Below are 16,887 nucleotides of genomic sequence, written 5' to 3'. Positions count from 1 at the left end.
CATTTGAAATGAAACAATTTCAAGATTATTAATTGTTTAAAAGAATATAAGATATAGAGGAGCCTTCGTGTTATACAAAGAATTTTAAGTATTACAAGAGAGGATCCCCACCAGAGGCTAATGGTATACAGTGTTTTTTTGTGATAGCAAGATTCAGGCCCCCCGGTTTGGGTTTTGTTACATTATTGTCGTGCTGTCAAAGGAGTACAGTCTTACTTTCTCTTCTTCAGGGCCACCAATCAAACCACGGCTGAGCCCTCCCTGAATTTGTAAAATGTTGTGATGATAGCTTCCTTGATCTAAATGTGTTGAAAACCAAGGACATTATCATAGAATTCAGGAAATCCAGTGTCGACCCCAAAACCAGCACTATCCATGGTGAGGAGGTACAAGTAGTACAATCGTACAAGTAGTTGGGCGCCGTGTTTGACTCCAACTGGAAATTCAGTGAAAACACTGACAGCATCGTTAAGCGAGCAAACCAGAGAATCCATTTGCTGAGGAAACTCAACTCTTTCGGTGTCAACAGAAATATTTTATGTACCTTTCATCAAAGCTTTATTGAAAGTCTCTTAACGTATTCATGTATATGCTGGTTTGGTTGTCTCTCTGTGAAAGACAGGAAGTGTCTGAATGGCATCATTAGATTGTGCTGATGAGTCCAGCTTAAGGACCTCTGCTCCCTTTGGACAATGCAAGTGGTCCAGAAAGCAAACGGCAGAATAAACCAAGAATCACTCGGCATCCCGCTCTGCTGTACGGTCACTGGTTGTGGTTGTTGTTGATGTCATGATGTTATTTATTTCCGTTACTGTATATTTTGTACTATGGACGGGTTGACTGTAAAACTGAATTGCCCTTCTGAGACTAATAAAGTATTAGTCCCAGAATAAGTGGCCGGAGAGGACCAATTATGTGTAATATTTAATGGTCACAGACCACCGAGGCATAGCTAGTGAAGAAAAAATGGGTCATAAATTAAAAAAAGACTATATTTAATTTAATCAAGTATGAACTTAACAGTTTTCTCTAACATGAATATGAATAACAACTTCAGTGTCTGTGGGGTGTTTACTGTAAACCTCATTAACAGAAACATTTAAACCTCATCAGCAGAATATGTCAACAGCTAAGTTTACGTTCTTGATTATATGTGGGAGAAGTGTTGGCGACAAAGCGTGAAAAAATCTTTGGGGAAGATCCAACACATGGAAATTATTTATTTAACATGAGCCCTGCAAAGATATGCATGACACAGAATACAATATATTTTCAGGAACAAAGGGTTGAGACCTCCAGATCCCAGTCACACTCATGGGGGATTCACCACCATAGAAAATTAATGAGAGACAGTGTCTCTGCTTAATCTGCTACATCAAGAGCAGCTATCTCCTCAGAGATCCTTTAAGCCAAGTTGTTTAACACTGACATTGCAGAATGTGGGACACCCCAACCTGTAGCCTGGGGGTAATTAATCCCCACCCAAGAGCCGGGCTGTTCAATGACATCCTAACATGTTTTGCCCTGTGTGCACTTCACAAATACACCTAATAAGGTAAGGCTAGGGCTAAAGGTGCTCCATGTCCTTGGATCAAGGTCTGCACAGGGCTTATAAATGCACATGTGAACAGCATATAGATACCGGCACCGCTACTACTCTGTCCTCTTTGCTCAGCTTGCTCTCATCGACTGGGTTCCATGTTTACTGGACTGTTAAAGATACAATAAATGCTGGTTTAGGATCCTTTAGTGGTAACATTCAGTGTAATGTTAAGTGCTCAGAGCCAATTAAAACCGACTTACTGAGTGGTACTAAAAGGTTACAACCACTGGGTTAGCATGAGCAACAGAAAGAAGGACTGTAAGGAAGCATTAGTGTCTGAATTATGTGCAGTTTAAATGATTTGTTCTTTATGGAACAAATCTATACCTCGGTTTTATTATGTAATCCCCACATCATCATCATTTAGCTCACTGCTGGGCATAGCTGGATTAAATTAAAAAGATGTGTTTGCATTAATTCAGATTAAAATAAAATCCATCTTAATTCAGTGATAGGGAAATCATTCAATGTATAATTCATTCAGTTAAATATGAAATAGCAGTACTTAGATAATGGCATCTTTAGTAATGCTTTGTTAACAGAAGGTATTTTAAGGTCATGTTTTTAATGCCTCTGTAGCTCAACATGATTAACGGCTCAAAGAACAGTTTATTTAATTATCTCAAGCTAGTGTAGACTCCATTTGAAGTGCTTCATTTCAGCTTCTGACCTCTCTCCACACCAAGAGACAACCTCCGGTCTCAAAATATGAGTCCAATGCAGAAGTGCTAAAAACTGCAGCTCATCAAGAATCCCCTTGAGTCTGGCTCCGGAAGTACCGAAACCACGTACACACCAATTCAAAAAAGCTGATATTTACAGCAGAAATAAACATGTTTACAGCCTGGTTCAAAAGATGAGTGTAGTCTGGATAGCTAATTTCTCGATCGGCATACACTATACGAGGAGTGAATTTTTTTCTAATGCAGCAATCTCATTGATATTGAGATTCCGAGTTTCCCATCATGAGGCACAGCTGACTTGATTGGCAGGCGGGAACACTGTAGCTGTTGGCTAGGAGGCTCAAAGCCCGCCTCTTTACATCACAATCGTCGACAGCAGCAATATGGCTGCCGCTGATGATTGGCCTCAAAACATTATACAGTCTATGCTCCACACTCAAGCCACCTTTCTTCCAATAAGCCAGCTCTCCAGCAGCCTCCTCCACTGTTGCCATGCTACTAATTAGTCATCATTGAGTTAACTGATGCAAATCTGATTTAAAATAAAATAATTATGCAGTATGACCTTATTATTTTGGACCCTCCAATCTGCCTTGGAAAATTAAGATCCTCAGGACAAGGATTTTATTTAATGGATATTTACCAATCTGTGACATCACAAATTGAGCAAACGTGTGTCCCTATTTTTTAATTATTGCTTGACGTTTTGAACAAGCCATTCTAAGAAATCTGCAGTCTCATCCTGGAGCCTCCTAATTTAAACTTTGCCCACATTCGAAGGGATTTCCCACACTTTAATTTTATATTTCACTAGCAAGGACCACACCAACAAGAGAATGAGATTTGAAAGATAGTTTATTGATTACGTATTATTTATATTTATCAGTTTTGAACATGTAGTGACTTAGGGGATCTGCTGTAGCACCCAGGCACGACGAGCCCTATGGATAAGGAGAAAGAAGGAGAGCAGCAGAACGCAAAAAGGGAAGAGAGGGAGGGAGGGAGGGATGCTGAAACGATAGTGAGAAAGAAGGAAATGGTCCGGCTTGAATTTATGGAAAACGGAAGAGGCGCGGTTGTGCTGTGGCCCTGCTCCTGAAATTCTGCTATTATCACCACTTATTTTTAACATGTAAAAAAAGCATCAAAGCTCAAACAGCAAATACAACATCGTAATTACAACAAATGTGGCATGTCTCATTTCAGTCACTTCAGGGTGTTCTTTGTTTATTCCTCTCAAAGCCTGCTGGGATATCCCTGTGATCCTAGCACACAATGAATGTCTTTAATAAAAACACTGAAAGAATGAGAAACACACAGCTTGTTGCACAAACTTGCGCACACATCAAGCCACGTTTAGACGCAGAAATATTTCATATGATTTGTCATTAAGGCAAACTTCAACTTGCTTCACATTGGGTCTTAAAACAGAGCAACACAAGAATAAACGATTGCTTCCACAGTGAGATACAGACATGTAATCAGTGAGGAACACATCCACCAGACATCACACTCTCCACATGGGAATCTAACACCAGAAATCATTAAGAAAAACACAAGAAAAACCTAGAAGACAGACAAGCTAGTGTTCACATTCACACTCACACATGTGACACATAAAAGCCCTTGTCCCTTCTACATGGGAGCAACAACATCATCCTCAAATAGACACAGCACAAACACAAAGAGCAAACATGACCCCCCCAGCCTCTCCCTGTGTTACTGCCTCTTGCCATACTGCACGTCTTTGTACATGTTCTCATCTCTTCGCTCTTCATTTTGCATTTTTTAAAGTTGTGTGTAACTTCTCTTTGTGACTGTTTTCATCCTGCATGTCTTTGTAGTTATTTTAAGTCCCTCTGTAGTAAATTGCATCTTTCGTCTTTCATCTCTCCATTTGGCACCCTCGTGGTTATTTTGTGTCTGTTTTCATTATTTAGAAATTCTCTGAGCCGACACTGTCTTCTTATAAATCAAACACAATCCCTAGGGCTGCAGTGGAACAACACGGTTAATGTATTGTTTTAAACTGTGGCTGGAGATGTGCTCAGATGTTTAACTACTATAGATTCAAATCTGTTTCTTTTAGTTCAATCATTTAATTTGCATTTTCTGACTTTCAAGTGCCTCAATCTTTGATAACTGCAGTGTATTCTATGTTACAATAGTGGGGTTGAAAACAAGCTATGAAGTGATACCAAACCAAAATAGTGATATAAAGTAAAAATACCTCAAGATTCTGGTGCTGTACTTTGATAAGGTCACATTTTGTAGTTATAAGACCCAAAAACATAAACAGAAGGTTATGGTTCAGTGTAATTATTAGAGAGGTTATCGAAGCTGGAGGTGAACAGTGGAGTCAGATGGAGCTGGAGAAGCTGCAACAGGAGCTGAGAGTGCAGCAGAGTGAGGCCAACAGATTGGTAATCCTATTGGAATGCTGATCCAAGATCTACCTGTATTTAAGTGAAGGAGAAGAAAAAACAATGCAAAAATTGCAGAGTTTAAGTTTGGCTGCAGTGCAGAACCACAAAGATAATCTGGTGAAGACTGGTGCGTAGAGCAGTATTCATATGGCAGGAACTCGATGAGTGGATGGGTCCCAGGTGTGCAGGAGAGTAATCGAATGTCACGCCCCTACACACACACACACACTCACGCACACAAAGAGAAACAAGCAGGGAAATAACAACACACATAATGAAGGGGAGACAAATGAAACACAAGGAACGAAGAAGAGGCACAGCCGAGACCATGACTGATGACATATACTTGCATCACTTTATATTAACCTGCTTTTAAATAGCACCATATGTAATACAATTTTACAGCCTATTAAAACATCTTAACCAGACATTAAAAGATGAAAAATAAACTTTATGTGAAACCTGGAAGAGGAAGGAAGTGCTATCCTTTCTCTCTTACTTTTAACTTCAGCCTGAAGGAGCCCAAGGATATTGGTTTCATTTTTTCCCCTATGTTTGGTCTCTCCCCAGGAATCTCCTGCCACCCCCCATGTGTGTAACAGGATTTAGACTGTACTTCTTGTGTAAAAATCCAACCAACACTAACACATGTGCAGTTTCTTAAGATCAAAGCCATGCATACACCCACAGGCTGTGTCTCTCGCCCTGCACATTCTGCCTGAGGTTCATTAACAGAAAGCAGGAGTTATCCGTCATTCTGTGTACAACTCAAATTCCTCTTATGTAATCAGGATTTTCTCCCGTGGTTCTCTCATTTCAGTCTCCATGAGACATCTCTGCATTGATTTCCTACCACAGCTTTAGAATAGATTACCTGAGTACCATTGATCATAATTTAAACACCGGGTCATTGATTTTAGGTCGGCTGCAGCCTGCAGTACTCACTCAGTGTCACGGACAATGTGCAGTTTGTGACGGGTCACCAGCTTTCCGTCCTGTCAGCTGGAAAGAGCGTGGGATAGATATGCTGGCCGTTCCCCAAGTTTCTCACCTGGGGAAATGTTCCATCATACACAGAGAATGGGATAGATGGACTCCAGCAGCTTTAGGGGAGGATTGATTCCGACCGTTGGGGTCAGAGAGTTGAACAATTTATAAAAGAGAAATGACAGTGTGGCAGCAAAACAATCTTCCTCCTGCCTGCATGCTACTTTAGGGTTTAGGGAATATTTAACAGGGCTTTGATACCATAACAATTAACATGTTTGTATTACAATCCAAAGGTAATGATTTTACTTCTTCTCAAACTGAATGTGCTGCATCCTTTAAAGCTCCTGACAGCTAACTCGTGTTCTTATGTTCTTACACCGCTGCGTTGGATAATATTTGGTCTGTCCCTGAAAAGGATTATGCAAAAGCAGGAAGGTAGAAGCTGTTGATCTGCTGCTTGGACAAAACCTTCACGAAATCAAGTGACAGCACAAAGGAATGAGACTCACGCACCTGATTATAAAGCTGTGAGTGGATAACAGTGAGGGTATTTGCATCAATTTGAATAAGGTGCTGCTAAACCACTGCACCTTTGGGTCCCTTTTTACTAACAATTCTGTAGGAAAAGCAAAGTCTTACTCAACATTTGGATCAAAATCAACTTAAACCAGAGAAACATCTTCTACACATCGACTGAGACCACAGCTGAGCAGGAATGTTTATTTTTCAGAGCAGATAAGATAGAATCAAAGACAGCAAGACGAAATGTTAAATATGACTAGGTTTGACTATAAGCCTGTTTACACTAAGCAATGCAGTGTATGGCAGATCTTATTATCTTGGTTCCAGACGTCTGACTCACTGCACACGTCAGATTTGTTTAGAAATTAAAACCCTGTGTCGTGTCATTTAGCCCTCGGATTCATGGTTCCAGTGGAATTACAAATGTAAGTGATTATTCCTCTGCCTTTTTATTCAACTATCAAACAGCTTCAGGCACAGCTCCAGGTGCAGAAATCAACAAAGACGCATAACTTTTATAGTCTTGCTAATGAAGACCTACATTTCAATTTAGACCAGAGAAGTTCACGTAGCGGGTCAGGCCTTATGAGAGTGTGCTCCACATACAGAAGCATTACCGCTCCAACTCTAAGACATTTGGTGCATATTATCTCCTTCCTCTAACTTTTCAAAATGACCTATCTCTTCTCTGTCGTTATAACAAGAACAGCAAAAGCAATGACGCTTCTGAGGGTGGTGCTGGGCAGAATGTACCACCCCCAAAATCTCACCTGTCACCACTGTCCAATAGGGCTGAGTATTGCCAAGCTCACGATACGATACACATCACGATACCTGGGTCACGATACAATAGTATCACGATATATCACAATATTGTGATGTATTGCGATATTCTACACGGTAAACTAAGAAAAATAGAGATGGTGTATATGTAAGTCACACAATATTACTCAAAATTGAAAGGACAAATTAAGTCAAAACTATTTGATTGAAAACAACTTTTCCACTTTGTTTTTGAAATACTGAAGTTGTATTTTAGTTCCAAATTGGCTAAAATGTGAATTTTTATTATTACAAAAATATCGATATTAAGAGTTGAAATATTAATATCATATTGGAGGTCAAAGTATCGCGATATATTGCTGTATCAATATTTTTTCACACCTCTACTGTCCAGTGGAGGCTGACAATTTACTAAGCTCTGGTCACGTGACTGGGATACATGAAGTCTTTATATCTATGTGCATATTCATAACTTCATGTCTTCTATCTTCTTGTTCCAGTGCAGCTAATACAGCTACCTTAAAGACTCTGTAAATATTAAAAAATCATATGGAATATCAAAATGTAATGTGTAATCACACCATATGTAAATACGAAAATACTGAATTCAAACTGTCCACATCAGGAATGACCAGAATAAAGAGTCTGTGACCCGCTGTTTTCTCTGCCAGCTGGACTGCTTCAACACTCAGACCCTTTGTCTCTCCACCGATTACTAGAGCTGTGGGTCCCTGAGCCCAGCTCTCGTGGTACAACCAAGCGGCAACCTCCGGTCTCATACGATGAAGCCCATGCGGAAGTGTTATAAACTGCAATATATCGAGAATCCGCTTGAGGCTGGCTGCAGAAACACCGGAAACCACATAGACATGAATGGGAAAAAGACGATCTTTGCAGCATTAATAAACATGTTTACAGCCTGGTTAAAAAAATGGCTTGGCCCTACAAAGCTAATCTCTCTAATGGCACACACTCTACGGGGGGTGAATTTTTTTTATAACGCGACGATTCAGAAGATATTAAGATTTCGAGTTATTTCCCATATAAGGACATGACTGACGTGACTCACGTGACTCACGTTCCGGTCAGGAACACATAGCTGTTGGCTAGGAGGCTCACACTACGCCACACTCTGCCTGGTTGAGTTCCACATTTCCATTATGGCTGCCGCCGTCGATTGGCTTCAAAACAGCGCTCAGGAACAGATGGGTGACGTCACGGATACTACGTCCATTATTTATACAGTCTATGGGTACAACTTGGCATCCACTCATGGAAGAGAAAGTCCCTCGAACTCAGAATCTGAGTCAAAAAAAATTTGAGTGAAGTGAGACGTCAGGAGGAGACGGACTGAGCAGGAGCAGAGTAGTTTTGTTGAACATGTGTGCATGTGACTCAGTGTTTCATTTATGATTGGTTGGATATTTATTATGTAATAAATATCAGGTTAAACCAGACCCCTTAGAACCCAGTGTGAAAACGTGTTAAAAAACGTAATTGAACATATTTGAAAAATGGATCGCAGTTGAGTTCTAATATTTTTACAAAGTTTTTCGTATTTACATATGGTGTGAAATATCATAGGTAGAACGTTTTGTTGATTTGTGTTCTCAGAGGTTTTAACTGTTATAACTATTACTAGTTAAAGTAATGAATCATCCTCATCAACCTCCAAAGTTTTTACCAACTCTACTCTGAAACCTGAAACCCTGCCTCTGATTCCCGTCCACCGATGTTAGTAGAACTGGCAGCAGTGTGACCGCAGCAGCAGCAGCAGCTGATGAATTGTTCAAATTATTCTCCTCATCAGAATATGTTCTCCTCTTTCTTGTAGACACAGTAATTATAATAAATGAAGTCCGGACCAAGTCAGATTCTCTGCTTTCCTCCTACGTATGGAGAACAATTAATTTCTGGTGAAGGGTCCAATTTGAAGACAAACGACTCGGCTTTACTTTCTTGTACACATAACGCTAATCTTTGCCAAAGAATTAATGTGATGCAAAGAGCTGCTGACGGCAGGGTATTTATCTCTGCCGCACAATGTTGAACATAATTTGATTTTGCTCTGTACTTTGTGCTATTTTTTCTAATAAAATGTGATTTTATCTGATAGTAAACAAGCAGAGCCGTGAAGACAAAATATCCATATCACTGTAATCAAAGTCATTCTCTCTCTGTCAGTGGAGATCATGAAAATCTGGTTAAGTGCAAATAATGCCTGATATCTGTCATGTTATTGGGGATGTAAACTCCAGTGTAATTAATATTGATTGAAAAACCCTCACTTTATTGGTTTTTAACACTCAGTCTCATGAGATGAAAAGGAAATTGATGAACAACCCAACATGTATAGATCTAATAATGTGATAGTTCACAATATGCTCCTCTATTACCAGTGGATAAACAAGTTTATACACACTTCTGTCACACAGAAATGGATTTAGGAAGTAAAACCTTCTTGCAGTTATTAAATGATTTTACACACCTGGAGTATTTCTACCACGTAGTTTCTCCTCTCCTCTAAGGGTTAGTATTTTGAAGCTAAATTAGCTGCAAATCACAGAGATTCTCCATGTATCTATAAAAGGATATAACTGTGGAAGCCATGAAGCCACAAACAAATTAAACTTTTGCTTCATGTGGGCAAAGGTGCAATAGATCTAGAGTTCTGTTAGTGATTGAGAGACAGGGTACACCCTTGACAGGTCACGCGTCAATCAGGGCTGACTTAAAAAGACAAACAACATTTCTAAAGATGATAAAGAATTCATCATGACTCTAACAAAGACACACTTGTGATTCCATTGGTTTAAAAGCCTTTCCCTTGCTCTTGAGGAGGATATTTTGATGTCCTGTATTTTTTGTAACCAGTTGTCAGAAACTAAATGGAACATCCATCAGGACTCCACCTGGTCATGCAGACTCAGTCTGAGCTGCTTCTGCTGCTCTCTCTTGTCTGTCAAATTCTCTCCCTCAAACGGCCTCCTGTCATCCTCAGACATGTGAGGGCTCTTTCAAAATTCCCAAACAAGTTTCTACTTTGACAAGGATTTGACACCACTTAGCTTTTACTCCCCTTTTCCTTGCCAAATATTTGCAGTGTGGCTTAAAGGATCTAGGAATAATCAGAAAAACACATTGTGCTCTAATTACTGACAACTGTCATATTAATATTGCACCATCGTGCTATTCTTTCAGAGGAATGCAGAGGGGCAGCATTGATGCATCATGTTCCAACACCAGCATGTTACACTGACAGAACAATATACACTACCTGTCAGAAGTTTGGACACACCTTCTCATTCACTGTTTTTTTATTTATTTGAATTATTTTCAACATTGTAGTTTAATACTGAAGACATCAAAACTATGAAATAATCTGGTTTTGCCATAATATGGATTACATCAGTAACCAGGGCTATCCATTGTGTACTAACCCTACCTCTGAACAACACAACTGATGGTCTCAAACACATTAAGAAGGCAAGTCATTCTACAAATGAACTCTTCACAAGGCTCATGTTAATTAGAAACCATTCCAAAAGACCACTTCATGAAGCAGACTGAGAGAATACCAAGAGTGTGCAAAGCTGTCATGAAGAAAAAGCGGCTACTTTACAGAATCTAAAATATAAAACATATTCTGATTTGTTTAACACTTTTTTGTGAATTACATAATTCCATATATGTCCTTTCATAGTTTGGATGTCTGCAGTTTTAATCTACAATCTGGAAAATAATTAAATAAATACAAACCATTGAATGAGAAGGTGTGTCCAAACTTTTGATTGGTAGTGTATGTGCAAGTTGAACTTTTCAAATCAATGGTTTCTTTTGTATTGTTTCCTAATGTAGGTAGCCTGATATCCTCATTCATAACTGTTGTTGAGAATATGAAGTAATGTGGAGACAGGAAGCAAAGCCTTTTTTTTTTTGCAGATAACTGACAGCCAACTTGTGCAGTCAGTGTTGGTTTGCTGAAAATAGCAACTATAAATACACCACCTGTTCGTTCCTGCAACTATAAGTTTTGCAAAATATTCGAGCATTTGTAGCTTTCCACTCAGATATTCATTCACTGCCTGTAAAATATTCATCATTATAGGGACACATGTAGTCAGTACCTGTTTATCAGCTACCTGCTGATGCTTCAAACTAATCGGTTCTGCAAAAGTTTTTAGTTTCTAAGCTAGCATACGTTTGCCTGTTTGTACTTTAATCAGATCTGTCACCTCGGTGATGTCACTGTGATGCATTTGTGAGCGATCTATGTTTACCTCACTTTGATAATAGAAGTGATTTTAGATAAAGATTCCAATCAATTCCTCTGCTTCTAGTTATACCATTATGTTACATGACTGTGTAACCTGTTCTGATTTACTGGCACAAAGCTGGATTGTTAGTGCTTTAATTGTATGGTAATACTCCAGGAGCAGCTGGTGATCTAAGTGCAATAGTGTCTCCTGCTCTTAAAAATTCATACTCTTTCTTACCTCACCTCCTCATCGCCATCGCTCTCTGATTCCACACCAACACCTTTAATTGAATGTCAGTCAAAGCGTGAGGGAAGTGTTGCAGGGAAATAATGATCTGGTAGAGAAGTGGAGGTGGGTGCACTGGCATGAGGATCATGTTTTTGCTCCAGTTTATAATTCAGGGTTGGATTTTGCATTTGGGAAACCATAAACTGAGTGGTGAAAGCAAGAATCTGCATTAGTAATGATTTAAAAAGTAGAGCTTTGTGGTCACAGTAGAAAAGGCACAGGAGTAAATGTTAAAATTGATGATTAATGGTTGTAGTCCACTCATAGGGATTATAATATTATGTAATAACCTGATAAATATCAGTTATATTATGTATTTTGTTTTCTGCAAAAACAAATGGGGTTTTGCCTGTTAATGATATAATGCCTGATTGATATTCACTTGTCAAATTAAGTTCATGTTAATTTGCATTAAATTGTTTAAGATGCATAAATAATTTGCTGGTAAAATATGCTCATTCCATGATATTATTTGGGTTACAGTGTTTAGAAAAAGTAATTTCGATTAGTTTAAAAACTTCTGAGTTGGGAAAGTTCATTTCCCTGTTGACCGCGGGGTAAATTGGAAAAAAGGAAGTGAGCTGCAGTAAGACGCAGGTGAAACTTTGAAGGATTTGTGTAAGACTTTGCTGCGTTTGTTGAGTGTTTTTTTCATGTTGAACTGCAAACTGTTCCCCTGTCATGCTCCTGAATACGCATTTGTAACTGTCTTCTACGACTGATTGTTTCTCCATTGCCAAAATGTGAGGTGCTATTGTCTTTCCTCTGTGCAGATGACTGGAAGCTGTGGACGCAAGAAGCCCCAGTTGATGTTGCCGGTTATAGCCCAGAGTCAAGGATGGTCATCTCTACTCCTGCAGGGTGTGTGGACCTTGCTGTTCATCATTGCGGTGCTGCTGCAGACTGGGGAACATGAGAGGGATTACAACATGGTAGGAGTTGTTTACGTTTCACCTAAAGGAGGTACTGTTGTTTGGTCTTGCTAGAATATAGACTTTAAAAAGAGTGCACTCATTTAAATATAGACTGAACACTATAAAAAAAATCCTGGGTCCTTTTCTTCTGCTATTCATTTTGCATGTGTTTTTTTTTACAGTTTATGGGAAACTTGAATGTAAATGCAAATCCCCAAACTGAGAAACAAACTTATATGTACAGGACAAGATCAGAAAGCGATAACATTTACATCTTTACACCTATGACAAGGCAAATTGCCAATCGTAGTGTAGGATTTTGGGGTGACACCAAATGAGGGCAATCAGATTTCAACAGGGCCAGTTCCACCCCTGGCCTCTCCTCTGGATATTCCCCTGCATGAAATACAAACCAAGCTTCAGTGCTTCGGTTTGCTGTCATGCTTTGCTTCACACCTGTACTTGCTTTGTGTACCTCCCCGGCTGTGGAATCAGGTACATGTAAGTGTAAGGAAACGCATGTCAATGTCTGAAGTCCAACCTTTTATAAACTGTGAGGACATGTTTTGAGTGTCACTGCCCTGAGCGTGGTTTAAGCAGCTTTTTGTCACGATTCTGTTGTTTTCCTGCTGAAGGCAGTCATCTTGCAGGATGTTCTGTCACTCAGCCTGACTGAGGAGGCATGTTACTGTGATGCCAGCTGTACTACATCTTTTGGTCCCTATAAATGGGGATCAGGATTTAAATGTGTGTTTCATGATTTAAAAGATAGTAGAAATCAGCAGAGTACCTTGATGCAGTTCTTCTCATAGGAGGAACAACTTTGACTGTACTTGGTCCTACTTTGACATTCTGGAGAAAAGAAGACATTGTTTTTACTCTTACACAACAAATCAGTCATGAAAAAACATACTACATGTTAAAAAACAAAACAAAAAGGGAAGTAGAGAAGTCTATGAAGTAGAGACCATAGACTGAATGAATAATGGACGTAGTATCCGTGACGTCACCCATCTGTTCCTGAGCGCTGTTTAGAAGCCAATCGTTGGTGGGAGCCATATTGGAAATGCTGAAGTCAATCAAACTTAGTTTGACGTAAAGAGGCGGGCTTTGAGCCTCCCAGCCAACAGCTGTGTTCCCACCTGTCAGTCAAGTCAGTCATGTCCTTATTTGTAAATAAAATATGCTGTTAAAAATAAGTTAAAGCATCAAAATAACAATACGAATATAAATGGTTAACTTAAATAAATAAAAAAGGGGTAAGGATAAAAGGTGAAGATAAAATTAAGGCGTTAAAATGGCAACAAATAATTAAAAAGGTTAAAATAAGAAACAACATTTAAATTAAAATGAAACATTAAAATAATACAATTATGAATCCCATAAAAGCCAGACTGAACATATAATCTTGAGTTTACATTTAAAGAATCCTTGTGTGACAGCAGAGTGCCTTCAACCATCTCTGTTTGATGTTGATATGTTTTTTTTTATTGGACAGGCACTCAATGTTAACTTGTTTTATGACCTTTTAACTGCAGAAAGCACAAAATCATATGAACACAAACTGCATGCATCAATCTGGGACGGAGCAAAACAGAGCGTGTCAGAGCTGCTGGTGGTTCGCCTTGGATTTCATTGGGTGTTGCCTTGACAACCACTTACTGTGCCAAGGACCTGGACCATTTTTTCTCCTGTATTGTTTACTGTTTTCCCCTTTCTTGCATCCTGGCTCATCAGAGATCTCATGCAGTCCTGGAGTTGTCTCATCTCCACGCTTGACACTAGGAAAAGGAGCCAAGCACCCTTGGAAGAAATTGGCCCCTTTTTCCCGACCGGGATGCTGGTCTGTGATTTGAGTGCGCTCTCTATATCTCTAGTGCTTCAGTGATATCACTTCTGGGTCTGTTTGCAAGCACAAAATCGCCTCCCCGTGCCATTTTCGTGGAGTTCATCTGACTTGGAGAAGTGGTGTAATGACTCAGGTTTAAGAGCTCATCTGCAGGTACGGACATGAGGGTCAAAGCTGCAGATATCAGGTTAAAGAGCCCTTTTCAGAAGTGCATCTGGAAAACATCATTTTATTTCCCTTCTCTGTTGAGGACGGGGAGATGGAGCCGTTTGTCCTGGAGTGTGTTTCATATTGCTGCTGTAATTCAGACACAGGGATGAGGTTTCTACGAGGCCTCAAACAGGTTGATGAGTATTAAATACACCGCAGCGCTGCAGCTGTACTCTTCATAGTATCCCTGTATTATTCAGCAGTAACTCATCAGGTACAGATGAGTGAAAGCTGTTTTCATTCGATTCTTGGAAATGCAGCAAATAATTTACATTTGTCAGGTTGGGACATTAGTGGCCACATCCTGCTGGCTGAGTGAAAAATGAATCTGTCGACTCATAAATGCATCAGGGAGGAAACAGAGGAGAGATGAAAATCATGCACATCAAAACAGAACCGATCCAAAAAACAATCATTCAAACAGAGATAGTAAATATCAGTCTGCAATTTCACGATATGCAGACTCTGATGACCAGCGAAACATCCCATAAATACAAAGCACAGTCCCTGTGGAGCGTCACAATCGTTGTGTAGTCAAAATGTATGAAAGACTATACAGATGTGATTTGCTATCTTGAAAAGAAAAAGTGAACAGCCAATTATTCCATCTGTACGGCTAGTTGTGCTGTTAGAAATCAAACGACGCCTTCAAAGGCAGGAAGTGCGATAACGCTTGAAATTCAGGACTGATGTTTGGATGATCTGCAGAATATTATCTGAGCTGCAGACGCTGTGCAAGAAAGGTTTGGACTTCAAGTATTCAGAGGTATTCCTTTTGTTATTGCGAGTTCATTATGCTGCCTCATCTCTTGTGTGTGGACTGCAGGTAATGCAGACTTCTTACCACCAGTAGAAAAGTGTTATTTTTAGCACGTCAGAAGCTCACAGTCAACCTTTAAATCTGCAGAGCATTCAGGAGTGTGTGCCAGAGGAAGGGAGATTGTTATTATTATAGCTGCCTCACACATTCAAAGGAATCTGGAGTCCTATCTGAAAACCGGCATCCAGCCTAATAGCCCATATTCATGTGACCACTTCACTTAATGTTTACCTGGAGGATTACACTCAGCATCAAGGGCCCATTATGAGACTCCTCCTCCTCCGCCATAATCTAGATGGGGGATGGAAGACTCCCTGCACTGAAACCTTTGTGCAAGTATGTACTCCAGCTCCAAATCAGACCGGCACAATGGATGCTGGTTGTAAATATAGTAGAAAAATAACATTAACATTCAAAAGCATGTTTGCAACAGCAACAAAATACATGGAGCTCAGCAGTTTGCAGGAATAACACTTTATATTATATAACCTATGTATCATTTATGCAGATATGAGCATCCAGTATCATTCTCACCCCTCTGCTGTCATTTTTGGCTGCTGTCTTGTATTTTTGATGTGGCATTGTCAACTCACATAGTATCAAGAGTCTTTAAGTCCATACAGCACGCTAGTTTGGGTAATGCATGGATGAAACTAAAGGTGCATTTCAACCAAGAGTTACGGGGTCTTTTAGCCTCCAGAACTACTTTACTAAAAGGTTCCTGTGCCCACATTGTTGTCTGCAGTTCAAGTGTGGGCTGAAGTCCAGGGTAGATCAGGCCAGTTATGTATGGAGAAAAATTAAAGTAAATGCACTACACCACCAGACCAGTAGACCAAAAACGAAGGCCATTCATCACAGATGGCACCATAGAAGCAGACTGACAGGCAGGTATCATTATGAGCAACACAACAGTTAGTCTGTTGAAGAGACTCAGCTGGCGCTGTTTTAGATGGTGCTATATTTCATCACAGATGGATTCACTGAATCAACACGTGAGAGGAGATAAGTGCGAGTAGCAAAGCCGTTTCAACACGGCTTTAAAATCCTTTTAAACTCAAAAAGCTGTGTCAGAGATCAGACTGTGTTTTGGTTCAATCAGCGACCCTGTTAACTGCCGACTTTCAGCTTGATGCATCCCTCATAAACATCTTTTAGATGAAAATCTTAATAAAAACTAAACTAGTTCGCATTCCCAGGAACTCCCTCTGTGTTTCAACAGCTGTGTAAACCCCACAAACACTGACATGTTCAGCTGAAGGTCTCCAGTTTACAGGGTCACTTTTAAAACCTTAACACCAGTAGAGACGCATTCGGCTGTGGCTGAGAGAAGACTACTGTTACAAGTTGCTAAATCAAGAGAATCACAGCTTCTTCTTTTGAAAAGTACACACACATACAAAAAAGATAGAACAAATTAAAACTAATAAAAGAAAGAGAAATCAAGTGAATCACAGATGTGTGTGATGGTGTTGTGGATGGCGGGCGGAATAAAAACACTGCGGTTAATCTACCAATCAGACACGTTCAGCATTGCAGG

At 39.7% G+C, this 16,887-nt stretch overlaps 1 protein-coding gene across 3 annotated transcripts in view; it reads left to right on the top strand.

Moving 5' to 3' along the window:
- The window catches only part of LOC117806657 (leucine-rich repeat and fibronectin type-III domain-containing protein 2), a 265,838-nt gene that overhangs the window by 34,030 nt on the left and 214,921 nt on the right, over positions 1-16,887 (top strand). For all 3 annotated transcript variants that reach the window (XR_004629719.1, XM_034675640.1, XM_034675639.1), the window contains one exon: positions 12,328-12,486. The gene's annotated coding sequence lies outside the window, so the exon portion shown is untranslated. The remainder of the gene's footprint in view (positions 1-12,327; positions 12,487-16,887) is intronic.

The sequence above is a fragment of the Notolabrus celidotus genome, chromosome 22 (genome assembly GCF_009762535.1).
Source record: "Notolabrus celidotus isolate fNotCel1 chromosome 22, fNotCel1.pri, whole genome shotgun sequence".
Classification (NCBI taxonomy): domain Eukaryota; kingdom Metazoa; phylum Chordata; class Actinopteri; order Labriformes; family Labridae; genus Notolabrus; species Notolabrus celidotus.
This window is presented reverse-complemented; position numbering and strand designations above follow the sequence as displayed.